This window comes from Rhopalosiphum padi, chromosome 2 (assembly GCF_020882245.1).
Source record: "Rhopalosiphum padi isolate XX-2018 chromosome 2, ASM2088224v1, whole genome shotgun sequence".
NCBI lineage: Eukaryota > Metazoa > Arthropoda > Insecta > Hemiptera > Aphididae > Rhopalosiphum > Rhopalosiphum padi.
The window spans coordinates 1292837-1318979 of NC_083598.1; the positions used below are offsets into that span (position 1 = coordinate 1292837).

The 26143-nt window shown below is 29.8% G+C and overlaps 1 protein-coding gene across 1 annotated transcript in view; it reads left to right on the top strand.

The window, feature by feature from the left end:
• Nucleotides 1-4297: 4297 nt before the first annotated feature.
• LOC132923074 (centrosome-associated protein CEP250-like) overlaps nucleotides 4298-26143 on the top strand; it is a 72947-nt gene continuing 51101 nt past the window's right edge. Inside the window, exon 1 of the mRNA XM_060986880.1 lies at nucleotides 4298-4449. The gene's annotated coding sequence lies outside the window, so the exon portion shown is untranslated. The remainder of the gene's footprint in view (nucleotides 4450-26143) is intronic.

A 26143-nucleotide genomic window follows, 5' to 3' on the forward strand; every position in this document is an offset into this window, starting at 1 on the left:
AATGTTTAACAAATTATTTTCTACAAATCAATAGTTCGTCTTGGTAAAGTAGTTTTTACGCCAAAACGATTTGGCCCAATAAAAATAAATTATATATTATATTCAACGTAATCGTTTTCATTGTTTCATTGATGCGTAGAGTAATTTTTGTAAACATTATAGTGCGTAACAATTTTTTAGCACGTTCTAAGATTATACCGAGTCTTATTGACATCTATAAAATCTATGTCCACTGTGTAGCAAACAGCAGTGTTATCAATATAACATAATTTACGTAGCTATTCCTCACGCGTGTACTTGCCCTTCAGATACACGCAAAATACAAATATTAAACCGCTGACGGATCAAGTATATATTTTATGCTGTAAATTATATACTCGATGACATTTTGTACACAGCTGATATCGTCTGGACGTCGTGAAAAAAATACGCTTTTTTATTCTCTTACCTTTTTTTTTTTTTTTTTTTTTCCATTGACATCTGAATTTCGTTTTGTGTAGGAAGCGCAATCGTATATACAACCCGTCAATAAACGCGAAAATTTTCTTACGACGTGCACAATAAAATTGCCTGACAAAGAGAACTGACTACTGATAAATAAATTATAAAGGTATCACACGCACCGCAGTCACACCAACAGATGGATACTATTTTAGAATACAACAAAAATGCTTTTTATTGGTTTTGACGTGTATTCACAAAAATACCCGGCGTCAACAAATAAACCATTTAAATACCTACTGACACGTCTTTATGTAATATTACGTATTAAATCTAATCCTCATTTTATCGTCGACAGCTTGCAATATAGTACGCTTATTTTTTTCCACAAATATTATAATATAATTGTATATTTTCTATACGGACATGTTTTACGTCGAGAAGTCAAAGTTTATAGACATGTCTTCCCATATAGCAAGTATATTATTATATCGTATTAAAGAAATAAACCTTCTAAACCTTTTTTAGTTACGAGAAACATAATATGTTTTAAAGTATATAATAATATTTAGTCTTTAAGCTTAACGGTTTTTTAACGAGTTTCAAAATAAACCACGACGCAGTTAAAAAAATACATAGAAATTAATTCGTATACTCAAGAAATGAGAATTAAAAATAATCATCATTCAACTCTTTTCAAATTGTGTTTAAAACACTTAGTTTAATATACACAGCGGCCGTGTATATAATATATAATAATAATAAGAGATTAATTTATTTTGGTCATAAAAAAATATTTCGTGTACATAATATTTTATTTTTATTTGTTCTATCGTCAAGACATTGAGTAAAATATTATAGTAAATATACTGAATCACTGATCTTTTTTTAATTGTGAGTCATTTATTTATAAATTAAAATCACCTTGACCTAATACGAAAATAAAATCATAGAACTGCAATTATATATAATTTTTTTTTATTCTTAAAAAAAATAAGTCTGTATTGCTACACTATCAACTGTTTTGCGATAGCAAAAACTATGTTAACATTTTCTAATATATATATTATACATTATACGTATGATAAATACCCGAATTAGGTGTTAAAATAGACATACCTGTAAAGATTACCTATTAGTGCTAAACACTAAAAAGTGGTATTCTGGGAGTCTTTTTTCTTGTGATATCACCATATGGGGGGTGAACCGTTTGCTCAATACTGAGACATATTATACTGAAAATCTGAAACATTCGATTTTAAAGTGTTGATAAACCATTGAACTTGAATACATACCTGATCCGATTATGAGAAACAACACTTATTGAAATGTTTTCAAAACTTTCATCAGTTGTCATTAGTTTTTCTTTGCAATAAAGGAAATATTAAAAAAAAATAAAACTTGAAATAGTATTGTACTGGCTAAAATAGATTTTTAACAAATAGATAAGAGGCAATAATAAAGCTTAAAAAAAAATCTGAAACAGAAACTAAAACTTTGATTTATAGCTAGGTACATAATTTATTACACACACACTTTCAACCAAGGAATCGATAATAATGTATAATGTGATTTCAAATATTGATTTTCTAATCAATTTATTATATCTATAATATGCTTAATGATTACTGATTAAGTACTGATCATAAGCTGGGCATAAAGCATTTTCAAAAACTAATATTTACCGGAAGTCCACCAAGAATTAACTTTATCAGATTATATTTTCCAGTCCAAAGATTCCGAAAATGTATTGTACTTTTTTGTATCGGATATTGTTCTTTTCATGTCCAGGAGGTATTCAAAAATTATTGAACCGTACATTTCGATACAATAGTACCTACCTACCTACTTTAACAACAACAAAACATCTATTCTTTATATTATTTTTGTTTTTTTGATTAATATGCTTCAAATGTCTATATAATTTGGTTTTAAAAGGTCTTCGGCTCAAATTTCACATTAGGTTATCTACCTTATTACAAACGGCCACAATAGATATTATCTTATATATTATAGTATATTAAAACGTTTTATTATAAATTTATATATTTATATATATATAATACTACGTATATTAAATTAAAAAAAAAATTTAACGGCATAACTCACTTATAAGTTTTAATTAAAAGAATACTTGCATCTCATTATTGTTATTATAGAAAGTTGAATCTCCAAAAAGTGTACATAATACATTACTGATTAGTTAGTATTGTATACAACAAATTTTAAAGCAACATCCAGAATATACGTTTTCCCGAAACTGCAATCCTAAAATTATTATTGGTTCGATGTTTCTGTGTTTCAGACTATTCAATATCACTACGATATATTGTACCGAACCTTTCCTGATATAACAATAAAATTTAAATATCTGAACAACAACGAAGTGAGCTTTATATAACTTACTTTAGGATAAACACTATAAAATATGTATAACAAATTCCTAAATGGGCTGAAATTTAAGATCACTATTTTACTTTGACGGAAAGTCGTACAAATCTCGGAAATGAGCATTAAATTTATACGAACTACTTATAAAATTATGGGGCCAAAAAAAACACCTTAACTATTCTCCGAGGAGAATGAGTACTAAGAAAACCAGTACTAGACCAGATTTTAGTTTTTGAAATGAAAACTAAATGTGTATGAATTCGTAAAATGGTCATAAAAGTACATACTCGTATAAATTGAATATTCAGTTTTCGAAAAAAAATTTAAAAAATCGTATATGGTGTTTCTGTGGATTGCGTACATAATGTATAATAAGATATATACATTAAATAATGATCTTGATATAGGTCACACGATTTATATTTTATATCGATTTATGTCTGAGACATAAACGATATATTTTAATTCATGGATTGCGATGGCCATAAAATAAAATGTCGAATTGGCTACTTATCTAATTGACTTGTTTTATATCAAAAATTAAAATCGGAAAAAGGGGTATCGGTTCAACTCTATAATAATTAACAATTACATTAAAATAAAAACATTTCTGTAAGAATCTCGTTAGATAAGAAGTGTTGGAATTTATGCGAGGGTGACATACACGTAGGAAGAGGGGTACCTATTTTTTAAAAATATTTTAGCATACCTCTTATAACGATATCCTAATAAATAAACCATAAGTCATTTAAATCTTCATGTACGCATAGTTGTTTACGCTTTCGCCTCGTCCTTCTAAATGTTTTCCAAAATTCAAAGACTAAACATGGTATACATTATATTGTAATGGTAATATACTGGCGCAAAGTCCTGAAACGACTGCGGATTGGTCACGCTTTTTCCCAGTCCACGACGAATTGTTTCGCGCTTCTTAACACAGCAAACGCGTGGGCCAGTCGTCATACATTATAATATTATCATATTATTGACGAAAATACGTGCGTACACACAAAATAAAATATAACGTAAATAATATAATGATAATAGGAGATATTATACACGTATAATGCGTTAAACGGACTAGGGCGCGTGCGGCAGTGTGTTTGCGCAACGAAAACGCGGTAAATCCATTCGGGACGGGATTTAAAGGCGTTAAAAAAAAACATTCCGTACGAAATCCGCGACGGCATTTCTCGCATAGGTATATAACATTATAAACTTGTATTATATTATATTCGTCGCGGCACCCGAGTCTGTCCTATAGTGCGCGGCATATACTGCGAGTCGACCTACACACGTATATAATAATAATTTATAATACTATACAGGTGCTATCGAACGCGCACAATATGACGCCGTACACATGAGATATATATATATATATATATATATATATATGTATATTCGAAGCAGGTGCGTCGGCAAGAGTAGAGGGCGAGACGATTGTTAGCGGCGAAAAAAAAAATGAAAACCGTAAAACTCAAAAATGTATAATACACATAATATACAACACGCATAATGCGAACGCGATACAGTGTATATATACATATATGTATCCAACAGGGACGACGACGACGTGATGGCCGCACAATGACCGCCGCCGCTGCCGCGACTTAGGTGAGTATTATATTATTTATTATAATATACGTTGTCGTAACCGATATAATGTGTGAGCATATATATATTATATATATATCCCGAAAATGCTCGTATGTTACACAATGGGTATGAGTACGAATATATACATAATAATAACCGATCTACCGGCAAAAGGTGGACCATTTACACGGAATTACGTGGAATCGGAAAACGCTCCCGCGACTATTATACCACCCCCCCCCCCCCGCCGCCGCCGCGCCGTCAAGATTATATTATTATAACGTTATTGTATTGCGTATGCCGATCATCGACGAATCGTTATTAGGTATATTGTTGTACATAATATATTATGTTATTATGGAGACACGTACGATTTATGCGTACCCTGTGAGAGTCTCTCTCTCTCTCTCTCTCTCATTCCGACCGACGATATGCGTATACAGAGTGATGTGTTCACTCGTATTTCAAATTTTATTGACCATAAAATTCACGATCACCGGACTTACAAGGCATCGCATTTATATAATTTTAAACGAATTCGCGCATATTCGGCTATCAAAGTTTTGAATATTTGTATTCCCTTATTGCGAATTTATTGTAATTTTAGTTATTATTGCGTAGGCATACACGTGGGACATTAGAACATATATGTGATAAGTGATAACGGTGATGAAGATAGTCAAATATATTATATATGAGTGCAAGGCAAAGCGTCAGGCCAAGTTCAATCAACATAATATTATGCTGATGTGTACATGACCCAATTAACCCTGTTTTTCTCATCTTCATAATTATCTGCTTTCTGGCTTTCTAAACTTTTGAAATTTGAAACTTTAAGTAATAGCAATACAACTATACAAGAGCATGATGGTTGCTCATAAAAGTAAGGTTATGGAGTAAAGAAAGAGTAAGCTTGGCAACAATATGGATATCACTATTACTATTATCAATTATGATAGGCTGAATTATTTTTGTTAAGTAATCTAAACTAACATTTTTTTTAAATTAGATTTGTTATAAGAATTTCTAAAATAAACATAAAGAGCAAAAAAAGTTTTAAATTTTTATTGAAAATATTATCTTTAATAATGAAAAGTTTTTGTTTGTTTAGTAAAAGTTCCTCCGGTCGGGCCAAACACAAAAACAACTACAAATATAGATCAAATTATAAAACTAGTAACCAATTTAAAAATAATTTTAAAACACATAATTAGTTCATATAACTCGAGATAGAAACTTTAGCTTATACCCTAAAATACTTCTAAATATTATGATCTGAAATCGCATAAACATTATTTCATTTTAAATAACTTTCTTTATTTTTGTAGTGAATTATTTAAAAACCCACAACTAACAAGAATTTGACTCTCTATTATTCATCCATAACAAGTTATTAAATAAATATTTTTAATACGGTTAATTATCAACATTTACTCTGTAATTTGTTTTTCTCTAAAATAGATATTATAATATTAATTAATATAACCATTATGTAATTATTATGATATTTTTTAATTATTTTATAAGTAAAAAATGATTATTATTCCAAGACGATTACACAAACAAATAAAGGCTTACAATAAAAAGATGTATGCAATGTGCACTCATACATATAAAACAGCCAATTGTGCATTTCTGAATTAAAAATGGTAAAATTAAATGTATCACGTCATCATACATGTATTAAATTTTGAACGCAAAGTCTTTAAATACTTGTGTATAACACTTGGCTATATGTTTTCAGCTCAAATATTATACAAAATGTGTAAAAATGTACAGTGTTCTAGAATTTTCTAGCCATATAATAATAATAAATCGGTCCTATATATCACGAGTCATAAAATAATATTAACCGTCAACCGTGGAAATGTGAAAAAAAATTAGACGGGTAATTTAAAATTGTTTGAAAGGGCTAAGGCCCCTATAAGCTTACACTCCTGATCTACACCCTTTGCTTATAATACGTATACGTCTCTGGTACACAATACAACATTAAGATGTCTCCGGAAACCGTGAAGCGTTGGCGAGAGGTGCGCACGAGTATTACAATATCATCATATTATTATTTTCGTGGGTCAGTCGATTTCACGGTTTGTCGTCGACGTCAGCATGCAATTACCGCGTGCAGACGGACCGTCGCGTCGGGTCGACACATTTTTATAACAAAAATAATATTAACAATTATCCCTGGAGAATACAGTAGACTTTACGGTTGCGACAAGCATTCCGTATCACCACGCGCCCTACCCCCACGTTTGTCGTACCGGATTCATTTTTATTTTGTTTTCATTTTTGACGAGTTGACAAGTAGTTTTTTTTTTTTTGTAAAAACCTTAGGTACTCTTTTGACGTTTCGAAACAATAATAATCATCGCGTGAACGACCGAACCGGGTCTTACATTGTATAATGTATTATATTATAATAATATTATACACGTATTCTTTTGTCCGTATAAGCGCAATCGCTCGTCAAGCTGACTCATCGCGTTGCACTATATAATAATATATGCCTATATTCCTACAGACGGTCGACTGGCCTTTTAAAAGAAAAAAACGTTTTTCATCTCTACCTCGCATATACCTAGGACCGGCGAAGATATCACATCCCCCTCCCCCCCCCCAAAAAAAAAGATTGATCGTAAACACCGGATCCCCTAATTATTTCATACGTAATAACAATTTGATGTGTAAACTGTAAGGCTCGAGATTATTAATACCTGTACATGTTAACGCAACATATTTAAACTGAGACAAAAGTTATTGTTTCTTAATTTGAGAATTATTAAACATCATCTTCCAGAATGTTTGCCGATTGTAATTAAGACTATCTTTCCATTTACCGATCGTGCTCAAAACATTTAAAGTCGACTGGTGGCGCTCGATTATTTTCATTAACCAATTTTGTGTTAAATAATAGCTTTAGTATGGGGTTATTTCAATTATAAATTAAAATTAAATACGGATAATATTACGTAGAACAGTACATAAATACATAATATAAAAGTATTTAATAGCATTATAATTCATAATACTGTGTTTCTCTATATTATACCATATTATAGTATTGTGCAGTGCATGCAACGAACTGATTAGACCGATTAAGGATAAATATCTAGTAATAGTTATAGATATGTACGCCATAATAATTACGTTTCATATAAAAGTCCCAAAACTGTTATAAACTGTTGATTGTTATAAAATGTAACATCATTATTTTTCGAAAACAAAAAATATTTAACCTGCAGTCACTCATTAATAATTTAATATATAATAAAATAATCAGTGTGAATAATACCTATAAGTTTTGACGAGTGGAGCATTCTAATTTTTGAATTTTTGAATTTTGGTGTAGTAATTTATGAAAATTCAGTTAAATTGTTACCTTATAGATAATAATTTATATATATATAAAAAAATATTTCCCTTTCAAATAGTAGTTAAGTGAAGTATTAAAAAATATTTATTTTTAAATAATACCTACCTATAATGAACAGGAATATAACCTTGTGTATTTTCAACGTAAATACCTATTGATTAATTTATAACTCACTGTTTTTGAATTTATTAGGCGTGATTTCCGGAAATTCTTGACTTGGTACACGATAATTATTGAGACACATTATTTGTTGTCTGCAAATAAAATCGAGTCATGCTAACTCTACACGTCATTTTATAGCTTCATTTTATCGATAACAATCATCGGAACCAAATTTGCAATCAACCTTTTTATTACCCACTAAAGTAGGATTGAGTTTATGTCTACATTTGAATAATTATATGTTTGAAGTTTAAATACAAAAATATTGACAATACCTAATAGTTATTTACTTAATATTTTACTTGCGATTGTTTACAATAACTTATCATTTTAACAAGTTGTGTTTAAAAATCATTATTTAAAACAATCCATTCACCATAACAATATTTTTACACTGAACCTATTTTTAAATATTATGTGCATATTTATGTTATATTTACGTATTTTATTAGATTCATAATTATTTTGTGACGTACATTGAATTCTATATTACATATTAAATATATTAAACTTAAGTCATACACAATTCATAGTAGTTACTTTTTTAAAGTTTAAATTCAATATCTTAAAATTTTAAATACATTATAGTACAATTTTTTTTAGCAGCATTTGCACGTTTTATTAATTCGTATAAAAAGTTCCGAAATAATTTATAAATTTCACTGTAATCTCATTCAAGCAAATTTTCGTTTTTACTTTTACAGGCTTAAGACTCGTTTGTGCGTACTTAAAAAAACACAATATACAAATTATCGTTTATCAGTTAAAAAAATGTATAAATAATAAAATAAAATAATTTATGAAATGGATTAATGAGTTTCAACAAATAATAATGGCATATTCGCATTTTAGGGATTGAATAAAGAGTAAATAATAACAGTTACTGACTATTGTTAATAATTTAAAAATTATAAATTTCTTAAAACAATGTGTTGTTATACAATTTAATAACTCACCTAAAACAATTTTTTTGAGAATTGAAATTTTCGAGACTTATGAAAAGCTTTACAGTTGTATAATATTATATATATAAACGTTAATAGCGAGCTGCATACAACTCTATAAGGGTCCACTATATTTAGAAATTAATCAAGTTATAGGTTTTTTAAATTATTATAACTGTTGATTGTTTTGTCTAGTGACTGTTCCAATAAACTAATATTTGTTTTTGAGAAATAAATCAATGATAAACAACGCAAAAAACGTTTAATGTACAAATTACTTATTCTTTAGACTTTTTAATATATAATAAGCAACGCGCAAGTATAATCATAATATTGCTAACATGGCACTTTTAAAAATGGACCATTTAAATTCCCCTTATATAAAATGTTTATAAGTAGAATGGTATATAGTATTTAATCTAACGAGTAATGACTAGTGAATTTGGAGTTCGAAGCCATGAAAGTATATATTTATACAGTATACTACACTATACGTGCATGCAAATAGGTACTAACCACTTATATAATTTGTTTGTTTATTATACAACTGTGACATTGGTATTTCAATGGATCATATAAACATGATAGAATCACTAATATATTTTTGGACGGTCACTTTGGGCATTTAAAAAGTTTTCCGGAATCATCAAAATTGAATTTACACAATTATCCACAGAAAGTAATTGAAAAATTAAAAGATAAAATTAAAATGAATGAAAAACTTTATTTGATTCACCGACAAAAAAAAATTATTTTAAATTTTTAGTTTGTGGACCGAATAAAGTTTGTCCGCCAACCGCCATTTGGTGGCCTATATAATATAAAATAACACGACTGTGTACGTACATTACACACATTATTAGTTTATCTGGAACTCGACTTGCGAACTCGTGAACTCAAATAATTATGTGGATAGGTATAATATATTATGTGTACCGTAATCGTGGTGACACATTCCAAAACCAGTGCCTAATAAAACTCACGTCAAATAGTAAATTCAAGAAAATACATAAAATACCATGATGTACTTACATATATATTGGTAAATTTCCAAACACAGCCGAAACTACAGAACACAGGGGGTATGCACATATAATATTATAACTGGTACCTATATAATATATTGTATTTATTCTGTTTCTCTGCATATGTACATAGACGACGACGCACCTATAAAACAACTGACCCGCGGCACGCACACACACATATTACAATATATATATATGGTAAATATATATTATTATATTATATTATTATATTATTATATGATTATTATTTTAGCCGATGAGTGCGTGCGGAATGCGTTTTGCTTGTTCAGAGTGATGCCGACCGATATGTGCAGCGTATAATTTAATGTGTGTTTGTATAATGTTATAATAATATACTAAATACTTATGCGTTACTAGCAGTATTTATGTACACGTATATATTATATTATATATATTGTACTTGTACATAATGTATATGTAATATATCGACCGTCGGTACCTTCCGACGTACGCGCCGCGCCGTAAGTATAAAATAATATATTTATACGTGTCAAACGCTCGGGGGATATAATTGATAAGTGCAGCACCATATATAATAATATTATGTACAGTGTAAAATTACCTATATATGTACAACAGAAGAGTGGCGTGCGGCGGCGGCGGCGATGCTCGTTAATTTACGAAAAGAAAATATAACCGTACAACACACACACGCACACACCGCGGAGTCAATTAATCATGTTTCGCGCTGACACGCGGTTCTCTCCGCGCACGCTGGACATATATATATATATATACCTATAATAATAATATAATAACTACGATAATGATGATAATACGAGTAAGTCGCCGCCGCGGCCGTGTAAAAAACCCGCACACGCAAAGACGTTTTCATCGACGGAGAAATTTTTTTTGTTATTTTTATTTTTTATTTTTTAATGGGTTCATTAGCGAAGAACTGGCGGCGGCGGTGGCAGCATCGGCTAAATAAAAAAAATAACCAATCACAAAGAGTTCGTATATTATAATAATATATTATATACGTGCGTGCGAGCGTTAAGACCGCGGCGTATAATATATTCGGAATATTATACATTATTATAGGTATACCACGTAATCCACGACAACCGCACTGCACGTCACCACCGGTTTTTTTGCACACGCCGAACGTGTTCGTAAATCTTACACGCACACACGCAATCGGGGATGGATATTATGCCAATGTGGAAAACCGCATTTTTCTTCTGGGCTCTCGTTTACGGATTTTTGTTTTTTGGCCCCATCCACCACCGCAGCCGAACTACCTATTCTAAAAAATTGCAATGTTACTGTACAGTATATAGTTTAAGACTATTGAGAAGATATTTTTTAAATGCTTGTTTTCTAATATTGTAAATTGTAATTAATTATTATTAATGTTACTTTTATAAAAATAAAATAAAACATAATAAGACAGGACCCAAATATAGAGCTCTTTCTTACGGGGGGCGTCATGCGTTTGGGCGAATTTTTAAAAATTGCAATGTGTTTGGGCGACATTTTTTCTTTTGACGGCAGTTCTAACACACTGGTCAGCTGAATTATGATCAGTATAGTTGATTCATGGTTATGTATATTATTATTTGAAAAATATAGTATTTTATCGTTGGTAGTATTCACTAAAACACTCTCAGTACATTTAATGTTAGTACACCGAGAACGAAAGACCCGTTTTTAAAGTGGTTATATTCACGAAAAATATTATTTTCAATTGAAATGCATCGTTTATTTTGTTTTGTATTAAAAATATATTCAATTTCAAGATCCATATTTGACATAACCTCACTAACACGATAATACAAGTTCAGTTTGTCTCGCACAAACACATTACTTTTATTATGCGGGTAAAAAAATTCGTCCAAACGCAGACTGCCTTTCCACAGCCCCCTAAATTAGAAATTCTCAAAATATACCGTCGTGTACTCGTGTACGATGTCCGGTCGGTTGTACATAATGATTTCCAGAGATCTCACAAAAAAGTAAAAAAACCAGATCATTTTTCGAACGTGTGCATTTTGTGTTATGCTTTTTAAACACGTGACCTTCAAACAGGTGACCGGCGTCCCTCTTTTTCCTATTAGATTGCTAATGTATAGGAAATATGAACCACATGATTGTGTAATCAGTAGTAAATGATCATTAGAGTGCAATGTGCATGTACTGTGCACATCTGTCATCATAAGGCGGTCATCCAAGTATTTTGATTATACATTTTCTCAACTCATTAGGAAAATCGTAATAAGTATGGTCTATAAAATCTTTTTTGAGAAACTTTCTGGTTAACTTGAATACATTTTAGACAGATGACTTATAGAAAAAACTGAGATTTGATTGTAAGTCATTAATCAATTTTAATGTTATTTAATATTATTGTATAATACACATACGTATATCCTATAACAATCACATTATTGAATAAATAATTTCGATTAATCTAATATCAAATGAGTAAATATGTAGGCTATATAGAAATATTGTAATAATAAAAATGAAAATTGGTATCATATAAAATCGTTAAACTTTTCCTATCCAAATATTGGGGCTGTCGGAAAAGGCATAATTTTAATTTATACTTTATAATTGTAAGATTATTAAAATTCCCCTAGTACCGGATTTGTATGCTTTTCTGTGTTATCATCATTATAGGTAAATTAAAAACACGGTAATCCTATAACTTTGAAATGTGTTATGATTTAAAATTTTGAATATTTGTCTGTAACTGTGGTAGATTAAAAACACTTTTTACTTCAAAAATAATTTATATTCTCCTTCAGCAATTTTTAATAGTTCTTCGACTATGTAAATTAAATACATTTTAAAATTAGAAATATAAAAAATTATTCACGATCACACCGGTTTGTTACAACAGATGCAATGGTGTCCGGTATCACAATGTTGGCGTCTCACTGTTATGGACTTCTTCAAATTTAAAACCTATTTAGCATTTTATGTAATCGTAGTTTTTAATCAATAACATATTATATTGTTTTGTGTCGATGAGCCTTTTAGATAATACGTTTATAAATAACTTTATTTAGCTTTATTAATATAAATAATATTTTAATCCAATCGGTATGTAAGTAAAGTTACAGTTAAACTGTAAAATAAATATATAAAAATATATATTAGGTATATTATTAATATTATAAACTAAATTAAATAAAAATATTATGCTCTCGTTAAAGATTTTGTTATGATTCGAGTAAGCAAATCACATCCATGAAAACGGGTCTCCTTCAGATTTTATTGAATATTACAAAATAAGCAAGATACAGCTGTAACTTTTGTTAAATTCGAGTAAGTTTTTTATTTAAATTGTAAAAGCATTTTTTATTTTATTTATTAAGTCTCGTTATCGACGGCCATTAGCTACATATAGTGCATACTATTTAATCAATAGTAACTAAAATGTATTAATATAGTTGTTCAAAGCCTATAAAATGTTTACTTATACAAGAAGTTGAAATGACATCCCTGAATAAATACATACTAAAATATTGTTTGCATTCGTTTGGTTTTCCGCACTCATAGTGTATGGCATTAACAGCACTTCTGATGTTCGTTCGAAATATCCCAAGCTCTTCTCACACCTACACTATGTACACTTTAACTACCAATTAATTTTTTTTTACGTATAGCTACTTTTATTACTGTGACCATTGGATTAGTTTATCCATTGAATTCCCAGTATTTTGTTTTTTATTATTATTGAAGATGGAATCACAAATTCATATGAATGGTGTGAAGATAATAAAATTTACGGACCAAACACAGGATTACAGAAGATAATATGGTCGAATAATGAATCTGATACATGCATACATGTAGAGTGTAGACACAGTTTACGTTACATTGTATTATTTAGTTATATTGTAATATGTATTCATATACTAATAAGTAATATGCAAAATTGCAACAAATGCGTTAAATAAAGTACCAAATTATAAATTAGTCTCATAAATTTACGAAATAAATCGATTAAAAAAAAAAAATGCCCATTAATTAATACTGGTATTTGATATTTGATTGCACGTAAGAATTATTAAATATTATAATACAATAGTGTTATATTCTATATAATATGTATATCGTAAACTATAAGTGTAAGAAAACAATTGAACTGATATTATGGCTAATTTAATGGCAATCTTTTTGACGTAATGATAGCTATGCATTTTTGTGACTATAATTATCTACCTATGATTATTTAAGGGGATACTACACCTGTACATTTTATCTTTGTCTTATAAATGTAACCATCTCAATTTTGAGTTCAAAAATATTTATGTTGTTAGTTTAAATATTAAACTAAATAATTTGCCTATTATCATACATATAAAATTAAAAACATTATCTGTGTTCATTCATTAAATTTTTACGATATTTTTATTTTTAAGTGAGTTATAAGTAAATACAACATTACAATTTAAAATATAAAAATATTTATAAGTTACTTAAAAAATAAAATACCATAAAAAAACCACGTTGAAACACAAATAATGTTCTTACCTTTAAGTTTGATTAGTGGTCGACATACTCCAACATTAAATCTAACGACGCAAATTCGGTTCTATTAAACAAAAATTTGTTATGTAGTATTTCGTACGTTTATAAGACGAAGAAAACATAAGTGGGTGCGGTGTCCACTTAATAAATTATTATTATTTTATTCCAAACGGTAATTTTATGGTCACGCCGTTTGGCTTAGACGATATAATAATAGACACGTGCCCAAGGCGCCAACAATTATAAAATCAGTTCAAAATAAGCTGAATAAGACATAATATTATTTTAATTTTGTTTGGATCATATGGCATTAATTAAGCCGAGTGTGTTAAGCACAATAAACAACGAAATCCGTTTGTCTGTTGGTGAAAATATCGACCGTTGAATAACCTTGCAGCATAAACATTAAGTATATATCATAGTATTTATATACGTACGTATTATAGCTAGTTCACGTTTACAGTATTTGTCATCAGTATGATTTGTCCTCAATTGTATAGAATTAATATCAGACCATCCAAAGTCTCATAATTTTGTCACAGCGAAAGTCTAAATACAATATATTTTTTTTTTTTGACCTACTATAGTACCACTTGAAAAAAACTACTTATATGGTAATATGATGATATGACATTCGATAGCGTCGATTTTGGACAGTTATTAAATTGCAGTACGGTATACGGATAATATTAAAAAAACTGTTAAAGAAATTATTAAATATGTGTTACTTTTTCTATCTGTTTAAACTTTAAAAGACAATGGAATATACTATTGTCATTACTTAAAAAAAAAAAAATTGTTAAAAATTGTAAACATTAAAAAGCGTTTTAGTGTTCATTAAAGCAGGTAGTTAAATTGTTACAAATTGTTGCGTTTGTATGTGTGTAATAAATACAGAAGTGATGAATATCAATCCTATTGCTCAAAATTCTTACTATAATATCTAATTTTTATTTTTCATCTATAATTTATGTTGATATAAGTGTATATAACTGCCGCTTCTCTGAAAAAAATTGTATATGTGCTTAGTCTTTTATATACTCTGTCAAGGGGAGTAGAAAAAAGTGATAAAGTGATATACCTAACAGCAGTTCAAATCCATCAATTGTAACGTACTGTATTTATTATTGCGTTATAATGATATATTATATTAATTAGGTGTAGCCAAAATAGAACATATCAGTAACCCTAATTTTTATATTATCTACACGGCATTCCATAATATGGAAAGTGGTTCATTAACCATATACCTATTCATTGTTTACTTCTCACACCAACACCAATTTTTCATTTATAAATGAATTTATTCTAAATCTAATTTTTGGAATTTTTAAGTATAATTGTTGTACTATATATTATACTGAAAAAGAATCACCTACGTAATTCAAAATTCTAACGATTAATTTTACAATTATTAAAATGTTTGTGCTAAAAATAATAGTCTTAAAAAAATAAAAATAAATGTATTTTTAGATTTGGTATTTATTATACGAATACATCATACTCAGTATAATAAAATATTATTATTTATTTATTTATTACACTTCGACTATTTTTATAAATTATAAATATTGATAGATTAAATTAAAATAAATTACTATATTTCGCATATCTTCTAAACCAATCATCGAGGACCTTTTATCCGTATAGTGCCTACATAGTATAAGTTAAATAACTCAAAAACTCGTTCGTGTTTTAATTTTGATACGTTAATACATTTTCAAAAAAAATATACCTGATAAATAATTTATCGTTTAAAATTGGAGTTGTAATTTAAAAAAACTATTTGTATTTCTACGACACACTCCTTGAATAGAACAAAAAATTTCAAGAATTTGAAAATATGGTCTTTAAGTATATTTTTAAATTCTAAAAATCAGATTTATTATAACTGCGTTATCGTAAAAAAAAAGTGAGCGCTAAAAATGCTTGGGGAATCATCTTGTATAGTTGTATACACTATACATATGCATATAATCAACGCACCAATATCATCTCCACCCAATGACGTGGATACATGTATGTGTAATAATAATATATGTTCCTGCTTGCTTCGGTGACTTCCGTTTTCACCCTCAGTAATGTATCGACAAATAAGGTATCTGCGCGAATCCCGTTTGTAGGGGTAAACACGAAATACGCCATAAGCACGTCCTTGCCTCGCCCCTTTGTCGATCTGCTCGCGTCCCTTCATCCTCTGTCAAACCACACCGACCCGAAACACTTTAATTTCGATTGCAATGTGGTGATGGGGAAAAAGACATTAAAAAAAAAAAAAAAACTGGTAAAATGGTCGTTGATTCGTCGACACATATTATTATGCTTGACCGCAGTACATAATTCACCGACGTAATATTCGTTGGAAAATAATAAATTAAAACGATTAAATGAATTTAGGTCAATCTTCTCACCACTTGAAGAGTGGATAGGAGGCTGAAAAATCTATTAGATAATGGGAAAAATAAAATGCAATAAATGCAAGTTATTATAATCTATAAGAATAGTAAGTACCTATGCATAATAATCTATACTCGAGTGCACAACCAATCACGATTGAAAGCCGATTAATCCAATTTAACTACTTATCGTGAATTCGACCGTAAAAATAATATAAATGATCGCTCGACACGAGAATTTTCAAATATTATAGTATTTTGTACATACTCATTAAGTCCGTTAATCATAACTAAATATAAACTGAAAACCAAATGCATAAAATGTTTTCATTTTTCAATTTAATGTTAGGTCATCATTTCCATCTAGTATTAAAACTTAATTATAACAACCTAGTTCAGTTGAGTTGAGTTCTGTTGTAGAATGATGTAAAACCGCCGTGTTGTGCGCTTGAGATATCAAACACTGCCACACTGGTGATGTATACATGCTATACAGTCATCTTAATCTTATAGCAGTCGCTGACCGTATGTATAATTTGATGACATTAAAATAATTTAGTTTGCCTCGAACATAATGTTCTGCAGTGATGATAATGTGTTTATTATATATAAAGATAAAGAAGCTATTATTACGTCTTGTCGTGCCCGGTCGTGATGAAATAATCGACTGTACTACGGCGGGACACCAATAAAAACATCATAAATTATTACACTAATTGTCAGAACTTTTGGACAATGCCCAAGAACTACGACGATATTATCTCATTGTGTGCGGTAGTTTCGGCGGTTTGAATTTTAAATTAAATACGGTGTAAAATGTTTCAATTTGTATGCGCGTATTATTGATTCGTATAACTCCGCACGGTGGATTTTATGTATCAATAATACAACTTTTTTCATCCGTTTCAAAAAAAATAGCTAACGTCAGAGATCACCGTGTCTTTAGCCGGCCAATAGAGCTAATAGAAGCATAATGAGCAATATGTCTTTAATGTGCCCAGCTACATATAAGATTATATTATGTCGCTATAATTTAATAATTATTACATGCAGTGTGTGTAGACAAGTTTATTATATATTATGCTGTTCCTATAATATGATCCGATACGGACAATTCGATTTCAAAAACGTTGTTTAGACCTCACCGTAATTAGTTTGACGTATATATTTAACGTCGTATATTATATAAAGCAATCGAATTATAAATAGTGTTCGTCTGTGGGCAGGTTCCTCGCCGTCTATATAGACACTGGCACGGCCGCGCGGCGACTTCAACTGTCGGCGGTTTTCTTTAATCAGCCCCGTGAATCGTAATCACTGTTGCGCACCGCGGTTAATGGCCATAAAGGGGGCGAAGACTGTATTATTATATTAGTAGTACTGCAGTCGGAGGGAAAAAATTAGAAACGCGGCACGGTGTATAATTGTAATGATGACAAAAACAAAAAATAAACAACATACGTATATCGTATTATGTATATAATATATATATATATATATACGTATAGTATATATTTTAATAATCATTCAGCGGCGTACGTATTATGTTTTGAAACCGAAACCAAAAAATCAAATGACCTGAACAACTTACTATATATACTATGCGGTGGTGATCGCAGCCAACGGTTTTATGATGCGTAAAATGACTTCATTTCGGTAGGTATAGTTTTACACGCGCGCTCGGTCTTTATATTACCATACGTAACACGTTATAATATAATTATTATGCACATGGGGCACAGCCGAATATTGTGTAAAAAAAAAAAAACAAAAATACCGTCGTCGGCTAATTAAACGCGCGTCACGTGTTCGGCGTGGAATTTGGCTGGTCCGCGTAAAACACGCCGGAGACTATATGTATATATTATGACGATTTTCAAGGATATTCCGTAAGTACTGCGCACACGCTTTAGTGATGTAAAATATTACAGTAATAAAAGTCTTTTCTGAGAATATATACTCGCTTGTTTTCTCTTTACCCACATTTAGTCGATTCAACCTAAATATTAGATTTAAAATTGTTTTGTACGTTATTTCCAAAAGAATAAGTATTTTTTTGGTACCTTTATTATAATTATGTAGCTATACAGCACATTAGTATTTATAAAAACAAACAAACAACTTTTTAAGGACAATATAGGCATAATGACTACACTACAAAGAATATAATACGTAAGTTTCACATAATCTTTGGACCTGACAATTATAAAATATAGGTAACACGTGTAAATGTGGAATGCATTAGTTATTTGAAACTTAACGAAAATTCACTTTTAAATAATAACTTTTTTATCATAAAATATTCAATTCAGTTTTGATATACAATTTTGTATTATAAATGTGTACTAAATTATTATCTTATATTATTATATATTTATTAGTGTTAATTTAAACTACGAATTTTACAATTGCCCAATAACAGAATAAGCTTCTTAGTTATAAATCTCCTAACACGTCATATTATATAGTCTATGACCTAACCTGACCTATAACCACCCTGATATTTACACGGATTCGGAATTGAGTATTTTATATAGTTTAAACTAATTGTATTTATTAGTTATACATATGTGCGTAATACTAAACATTTTTATTTTTACAAAAAAAACATTCAATTTTGTTAGTTTTGTATTATAAAAACAACTTTAAATATAAGGTGGTTTTATACCTTATGGCTATATGATAATCATTTTTAATTTTTGCTGATTGCCTAAAATTAATAAAATAATAATTATAAAAAATATTATTATTATATTTATTATTCTATAATAGAATTAAAATAATTGTCAGCCCTATAGTTTATTGAATATTTTTTAATGTTTATTTGATAATTATTAGATTGTAATAAGTATCCCAATATTGTATATTACAGCAGGTAACAAAAACATTTTTAGGAATATAGTTTATTTATACATTACAGTTATATAATTATATAATTATAAATTATAATATAATATCCTTTTAGATTTTTTACAAGTATTATCTTTGTGGTCACTTGTTTTATTGGATTCTATTATTTTACTCAATAAAAATATTGCAGTTGAACGGGTTCAGTCAGTGAAAATAACTAACTATATACATACCTACTATATTATACATTATACAATAATATATTTCTTTAAAACACACAAATTTCATTATTGCTTACGAATTCAAAGTGTTTTTTTTATATACTTGTTTGTGTTTATTATGAAGGAAACCATTGGAAACCACAATATATTAATCGGTATATTATAATACGATACGAGTTTTTTTTAATATATATTTCTAGATTACACTTCATCTCAATTAGCGTTACAAGCAATATAATAATATTTATGCTCAACGTATAAACGATTTCGATTTAGACGGTATTTTTTTTTATCATCAAATCCCAGACACTTTTTTTTATTTATATTAACGAATCCGTTCGCACGCGTGCGTTTTAAATGTATAACATAATAATAAATATATAAACAAAACGCGCATAAAAGTATATGGGCATGCCATATATAGATCATTTTGTTTACAATCTATACACAACGGATGTAATCACTAGTCTTCGAATTTATTTAATAGATTCTTTCCGGTTTATTGGATGCGTTTTGTCACTGTATACATATTTATATTACTACAAGTATTATGTAGCATATTTATTTACTATTAATGGATATTATACACGGATTAATTCATTAAACATGTTCAACCCCATTCTTTCATTTAATAATTAATTTATACAAATTCTGATTTTTATAATCTTTAAATATACTAAAATATCATATTTTCCAATTCATATGGTGATACAAATTTCTGTTTTTTCAAATGAGAACCAATTTTTATTGTAAATTATTTAGTAGATATTTTTTCTGAAAATTATGTCATATCAAATCAATATTTGAATAAATAGTTTCAAAATTAGATTTTTAAAATCCGCAATATTAAAGAAAAAAAGAAGTGTGTTAATTATCTTGTAATATAGTAATTATTAACTTGTTAACACGAACAAATTGCCTTTATGTGCCAAACTTTACGAATTTATGTTTTTGATGACTGAATTTAGAAAAAATTCAATAATATTTCCAATTTAATATTATGCTATTGTCTATATTATTTCCGTCGTATAAAAATAATGAAAAATAATAAATAAAATGTCTATATTGTGTTCCCTACCATAAATCGTTTATGAAATATGCACCTTCATTAATAATGTATAATATTTGATACCAACTTTAATTCAAAAATCTTCCATGTAAGTTTGAAAAAACACAACTATAAGAATACTTCCTATATGAAAAGACATCATCGACAATTTAAATAATATTGAATTTTGACTCCAATTTTTTTTTAATAAGACCTGATATAGGTTCAACATTTTAAAATTTGTTTCTGTGAATAATCATTTTTTCGCATTTTTAATGTAATCGGAGAAATTGGGGACATGGGGGAGGAGAGATTTTTCGTGTCAACGACATTATTTGATTGTAAAAATATAACGCGACTGCAGAAAAACGTCAGCGGCGGGATAACATAACAGACGACACCGTTTGTGTTGCTCGGCTGGACCATTATTGTAATATTATATAGAACTGTGACGGAGACATCTGTATAATATTATAATACTGTAATAATAATATGATCACTATGTCGTCTCAATAAGCACGGCCATTATAATATGCGTTTCAGATTTTTCCGGCCGTTTTCGGGTCGCGCGTCCTCTCCTCGATTCCGTTATTAATATATAATATACCTGTATAGGCCGCGGAGGAAGTCTCGCGTTTCTCCGGTTTACAATAACAATAATATTAATGATAATAATGACGACAATGTAATATATATACCATATCGTTTTTCGACGACCATAACTTGCGTGGCGTAATGAGCGTGACGTGATCATACGCCGTGATATATTTTTTTCTCCTCCATTTTAATACACCATAAGACACACGGACAGTTGTCCCTCGAGGGTCAATAGCGTTCTCACGGTTTTTTTCTTCTTATCCGTTCGGATGTACATTATTTCTGTATTATATATATATATGTGTGTGTGTGTATACCTACACGCCGCAGATCCACATATATATATATATATATATATATATATATGTATATCATATACGACGAGGAACAAAAACTTCGGATTATTATATATTATAAATATACGCGCACCATGGCCGACACAGCTTCATCGTTCAGTTTTTCGTGTTTTTTTCACGCCCACGCCACCCAACCCCCCTCCGGAGCCACACGATGTAGGTTTTTTTTGTTTTTAATTTTTAACATCTCACTCGTATAATACACGCGTATTACATTATATATAGCCGCCGCGACGGTCACTCCCAATCGTTACTTATATTTAGATATATATATATATATATTATACACGTGACGGCGGCGGGAAAGAATTCTCGGTCGAGACCCCGGAGGTGTAGTGTGAGTATACTCGCGAGTGTGTATATGTGTATCTATGAACACGGCAGTATATACGTATAATACGTATACATACAAATTATTCTGTGATATATATATATACATAATATATTATATACACACGACGATAACAATTTGGTAATTATTTGTTTAGGCCCCTATGATATTGTGTATTATAGACTATTAGATGCATCGCAGCGAACCCTGTATAATAATAATATCATAATATTATAATATTATGATCGAGAAACCTATTGTTTCCTATCCGCACGCAGCACACACGCACATGCACTCACACAAATAGCCCGTATGATTCGCATTTCCTATATCTCATGTAGCCATGCAGTTACACCAGCAATCCACGTGTGTTCCCGGATGCTGTAAGTCTGTATAGATAGTCACGCAATTTTAAATATCCTGCAGATACACCCTATGTCCTTATACACTGTAGACATTTTATAATAATTATATAGTGGTTGTAGTGCGGCGATAGGGACTGGGGAAGGATATACCGCATTCGCATATTACTTTTATAGCTCGCATTATTATCCACTACATATATTTTATCTAAAACCATATAAACCTTTCAAAAATAATCGTCAAGTACTTACTTTAAACCACGACGGATGTCCATTTTAAATTACATTATAGTCTTTAAGAAAACTGTATCACAGTGTAATCAATAAATTTTATCTGGGAATAATTTCATATACGCAATGAGACCATATAACAACTAAAGAAGTAACGATTTCAGAGCGATTAAAACTTAATTATTCGATACTAATTTGGTTGTATATTTATTTATTTGGTTTTAATTAAATCACATACACAATGTCACTACGGCGCGAATCGCTTCATAAATGTATATAGTTCGATTTCTGCAACACCTAGGACAAGGACATAACGTTATATATATTTTATTTTCTATTAATGTACTAGTTTATTGTTTAAATGCTTTGGGTAAATGGTTATTGTCATGCATTTATGAATTATTGGCTTTATTTGTGGATTTAATAATTAAGTTGCGATGAAGTCTTACCTATCACTTCAGCAGTTACTTTAATCCACTTATTTTTGAGTCCGCTGATACCGACGACATAAATGAACAACAGAGTAACAGCGTAACAGACTATACGAATGTCTCGTTATATCGTGTGTGAGTGTATAACATGTACACACACGCACATATAACCACACACGCACACGCAATTAGTGCGTAAATATATTTATATATATAATGTAAGTGCCTCGCGATGGAGAGCCACAGTCTGTATTTATATTTTATACGACGTAGGTATTAAATTTCGTGTTTGGTTAACCAATTAAACGGGGTGACAAATAATTAATTTTACGGTCGATTTTAAATCCTTTTGATTATATGTATATATACATATCCGCTATTTTGAGTGTATACATATACATAATATAATATCATAATGTATACGCCGCGTTATATTTGTATATATAATATTCACCGCCGTCCGATACACGTCTAGGAATCCGGTTTGTTCGGTGTAATCAACGCACAAGTTATTAGGTACGCTTTTTTCTGTCTCTCTTTCTCACTCGCGCGCACACTCAATCGCGCTGTCCTTCGTTTTGCCGTAGCAGAGGCACAGTCCTCGTCGACCCGTGACATCTTCATAATAATAACAGTATTATAATAATAATAATATACAAAGAAGTAACATTAACAGCGGAGGACTGGTTTTGGGCGGATTAAATTAAAGAGAAATATATGGAGTTTGATCAGGGATCGTTAAACGCACGACTTTACGACCGTGTTTGTTGCGCTATTTCGTCGGACGGTTTCACACATTTACACGCGGCATTACGCGTATACGATGCGACGGCGGTCGGGATTATTATAATAATATATACGATTATAATATTATTGTCATTATATTATCTTCCACAGTCGACTGCGACGACGAATATATACAGGTAAAAAACCAGGTATACACGTATATATTTTGTATGATATTATTATATATCGTATTAAATTAGCCCCGGATAGTCTTCCGTAAAAAAACCTACACGTCGTTATCTCGACTTCTGTGGACGTGAAATGGAATCCGAGATTCCTGGTCGCCCGATGGATGTATACAACGCGCGTATGTACACACATAATATTGTGTACATATATATAAAACACACACACACACACACAAATTATATGTATACACGTGTGTGTGTGTGTGTGTGTATAAATACGTGACAGGAGCAAGGAGCCGGCCATTTACCTATTATATGACCGAACACAAATATAATATAATATATACTCGGTGGTGGCGGCAGCGCGTTGGGCGTAAATAACTTGTAATAATTTATCACTTTTTACGACCTATCACTGTTTTCAAAAAAAATAATAATAATAACAAACGTAGTATATATATAATAATACGTAAAAATATTATGTACACGTAAAACGAATTCTTGACGAGAAAACCAGTATATCGACGTTAATAATATTAATTGGTCGGGGAGACCGTATAATGGAAATAACCAATATAATATATATATATAGGTAGGTAAACCGACATATTATTGTGTATGGTGTTGTTAAAAAAAAATAAGTAAAAAGGCGAAGGGTGCCACATTGGTCGAGCACTCGAGCGCATCCTCGTCAATATCTCCATTCTCCTGCAAATGTTTGATACATTAATCATGCAATTACACGCATGTAGTATTCGTATGTGCCTATGTACCCATGTTTTACTTGTTCAGAGTCTAATCCTTTATTTCGGACGCGATTACTTGACACAGTGTAATTGATCAAAGTGAGAAAGACGATGAGACTCACTCCAGAAGTCGGGATACACTATAACCTATCTATCCTACGCGAAAAGCAGAATGTATTTTTATACCATCACCAACGTTTAATAAGAATAATTATATTATGTATACATATTATCAATCATTTGATTGATGCGTTTTTCTATCATTAAACGTAGGAAATGCGTTTATATGCCATGATATAACATTTAATAATAAATACAAATAAAAAACATAATTACACAGATAGATCATCTTTATGCATACAATTTTTTTCAATGCCGAATCGTATTAGCCAATAGCCATGTATTAAGTTAAGCTCGTAGATATATAAAAATACAAAATGGCCCATGGCTCATACTCATAAAATAATGTCTCTAATAAAATAACTACTATTTTCTGTCTAAAAGGCGAATGTTTACAAATTAAAATGATAAGATATTATTCAAGTATTTAAAAATTAGAAATTGAGAACGTTTAATCTATTCCAAAAGTTTTTATATATACTAATAAGAAACAACATAAATATTCACCTCTAAAATAACCAGTAGTAAACATATTGTTGGTGATAATAATTGACTTAAGTCAGCTATTTTGAATTTTTCTATCTTTGTGGTTAAGCTTATAAAATGTGTGTTTACTGTGTAGATATAATATTATATAGGAATGCATCATCACTTTCCAATTATTATTTTTCTGCTGTAGTTGATCAAGTTTTTGGTGTTTTGTTGTGGCTTTCATGGACAAAAATCAAAGATTTTCAATCATAATATTTTGTATTTAATAATTTAGTCATTAGAATAATATGTCTATCGGATAAATTAATAATATTATTTGTAAAACGTTCATTTTGTACATTCACCGGGTAATTTGTACATTATCTACATTTGAATGAACAAAATGTTTCGAAAATACGATAAAATATCAATTTTAGGTAATATTTCTGTAATAAAATATCAAAATATGATAAAATTAACAAATTCCCATCACACGATGTTGACGATACAGTGAAATTCAAGAGTCATACTATTAGAAGTAGATAGGTGATCCACAAAATATACTTTTTGTGATTGTGTCTAATAGTATTATCGACAATAAATACTATGAACTTGGAGGTTT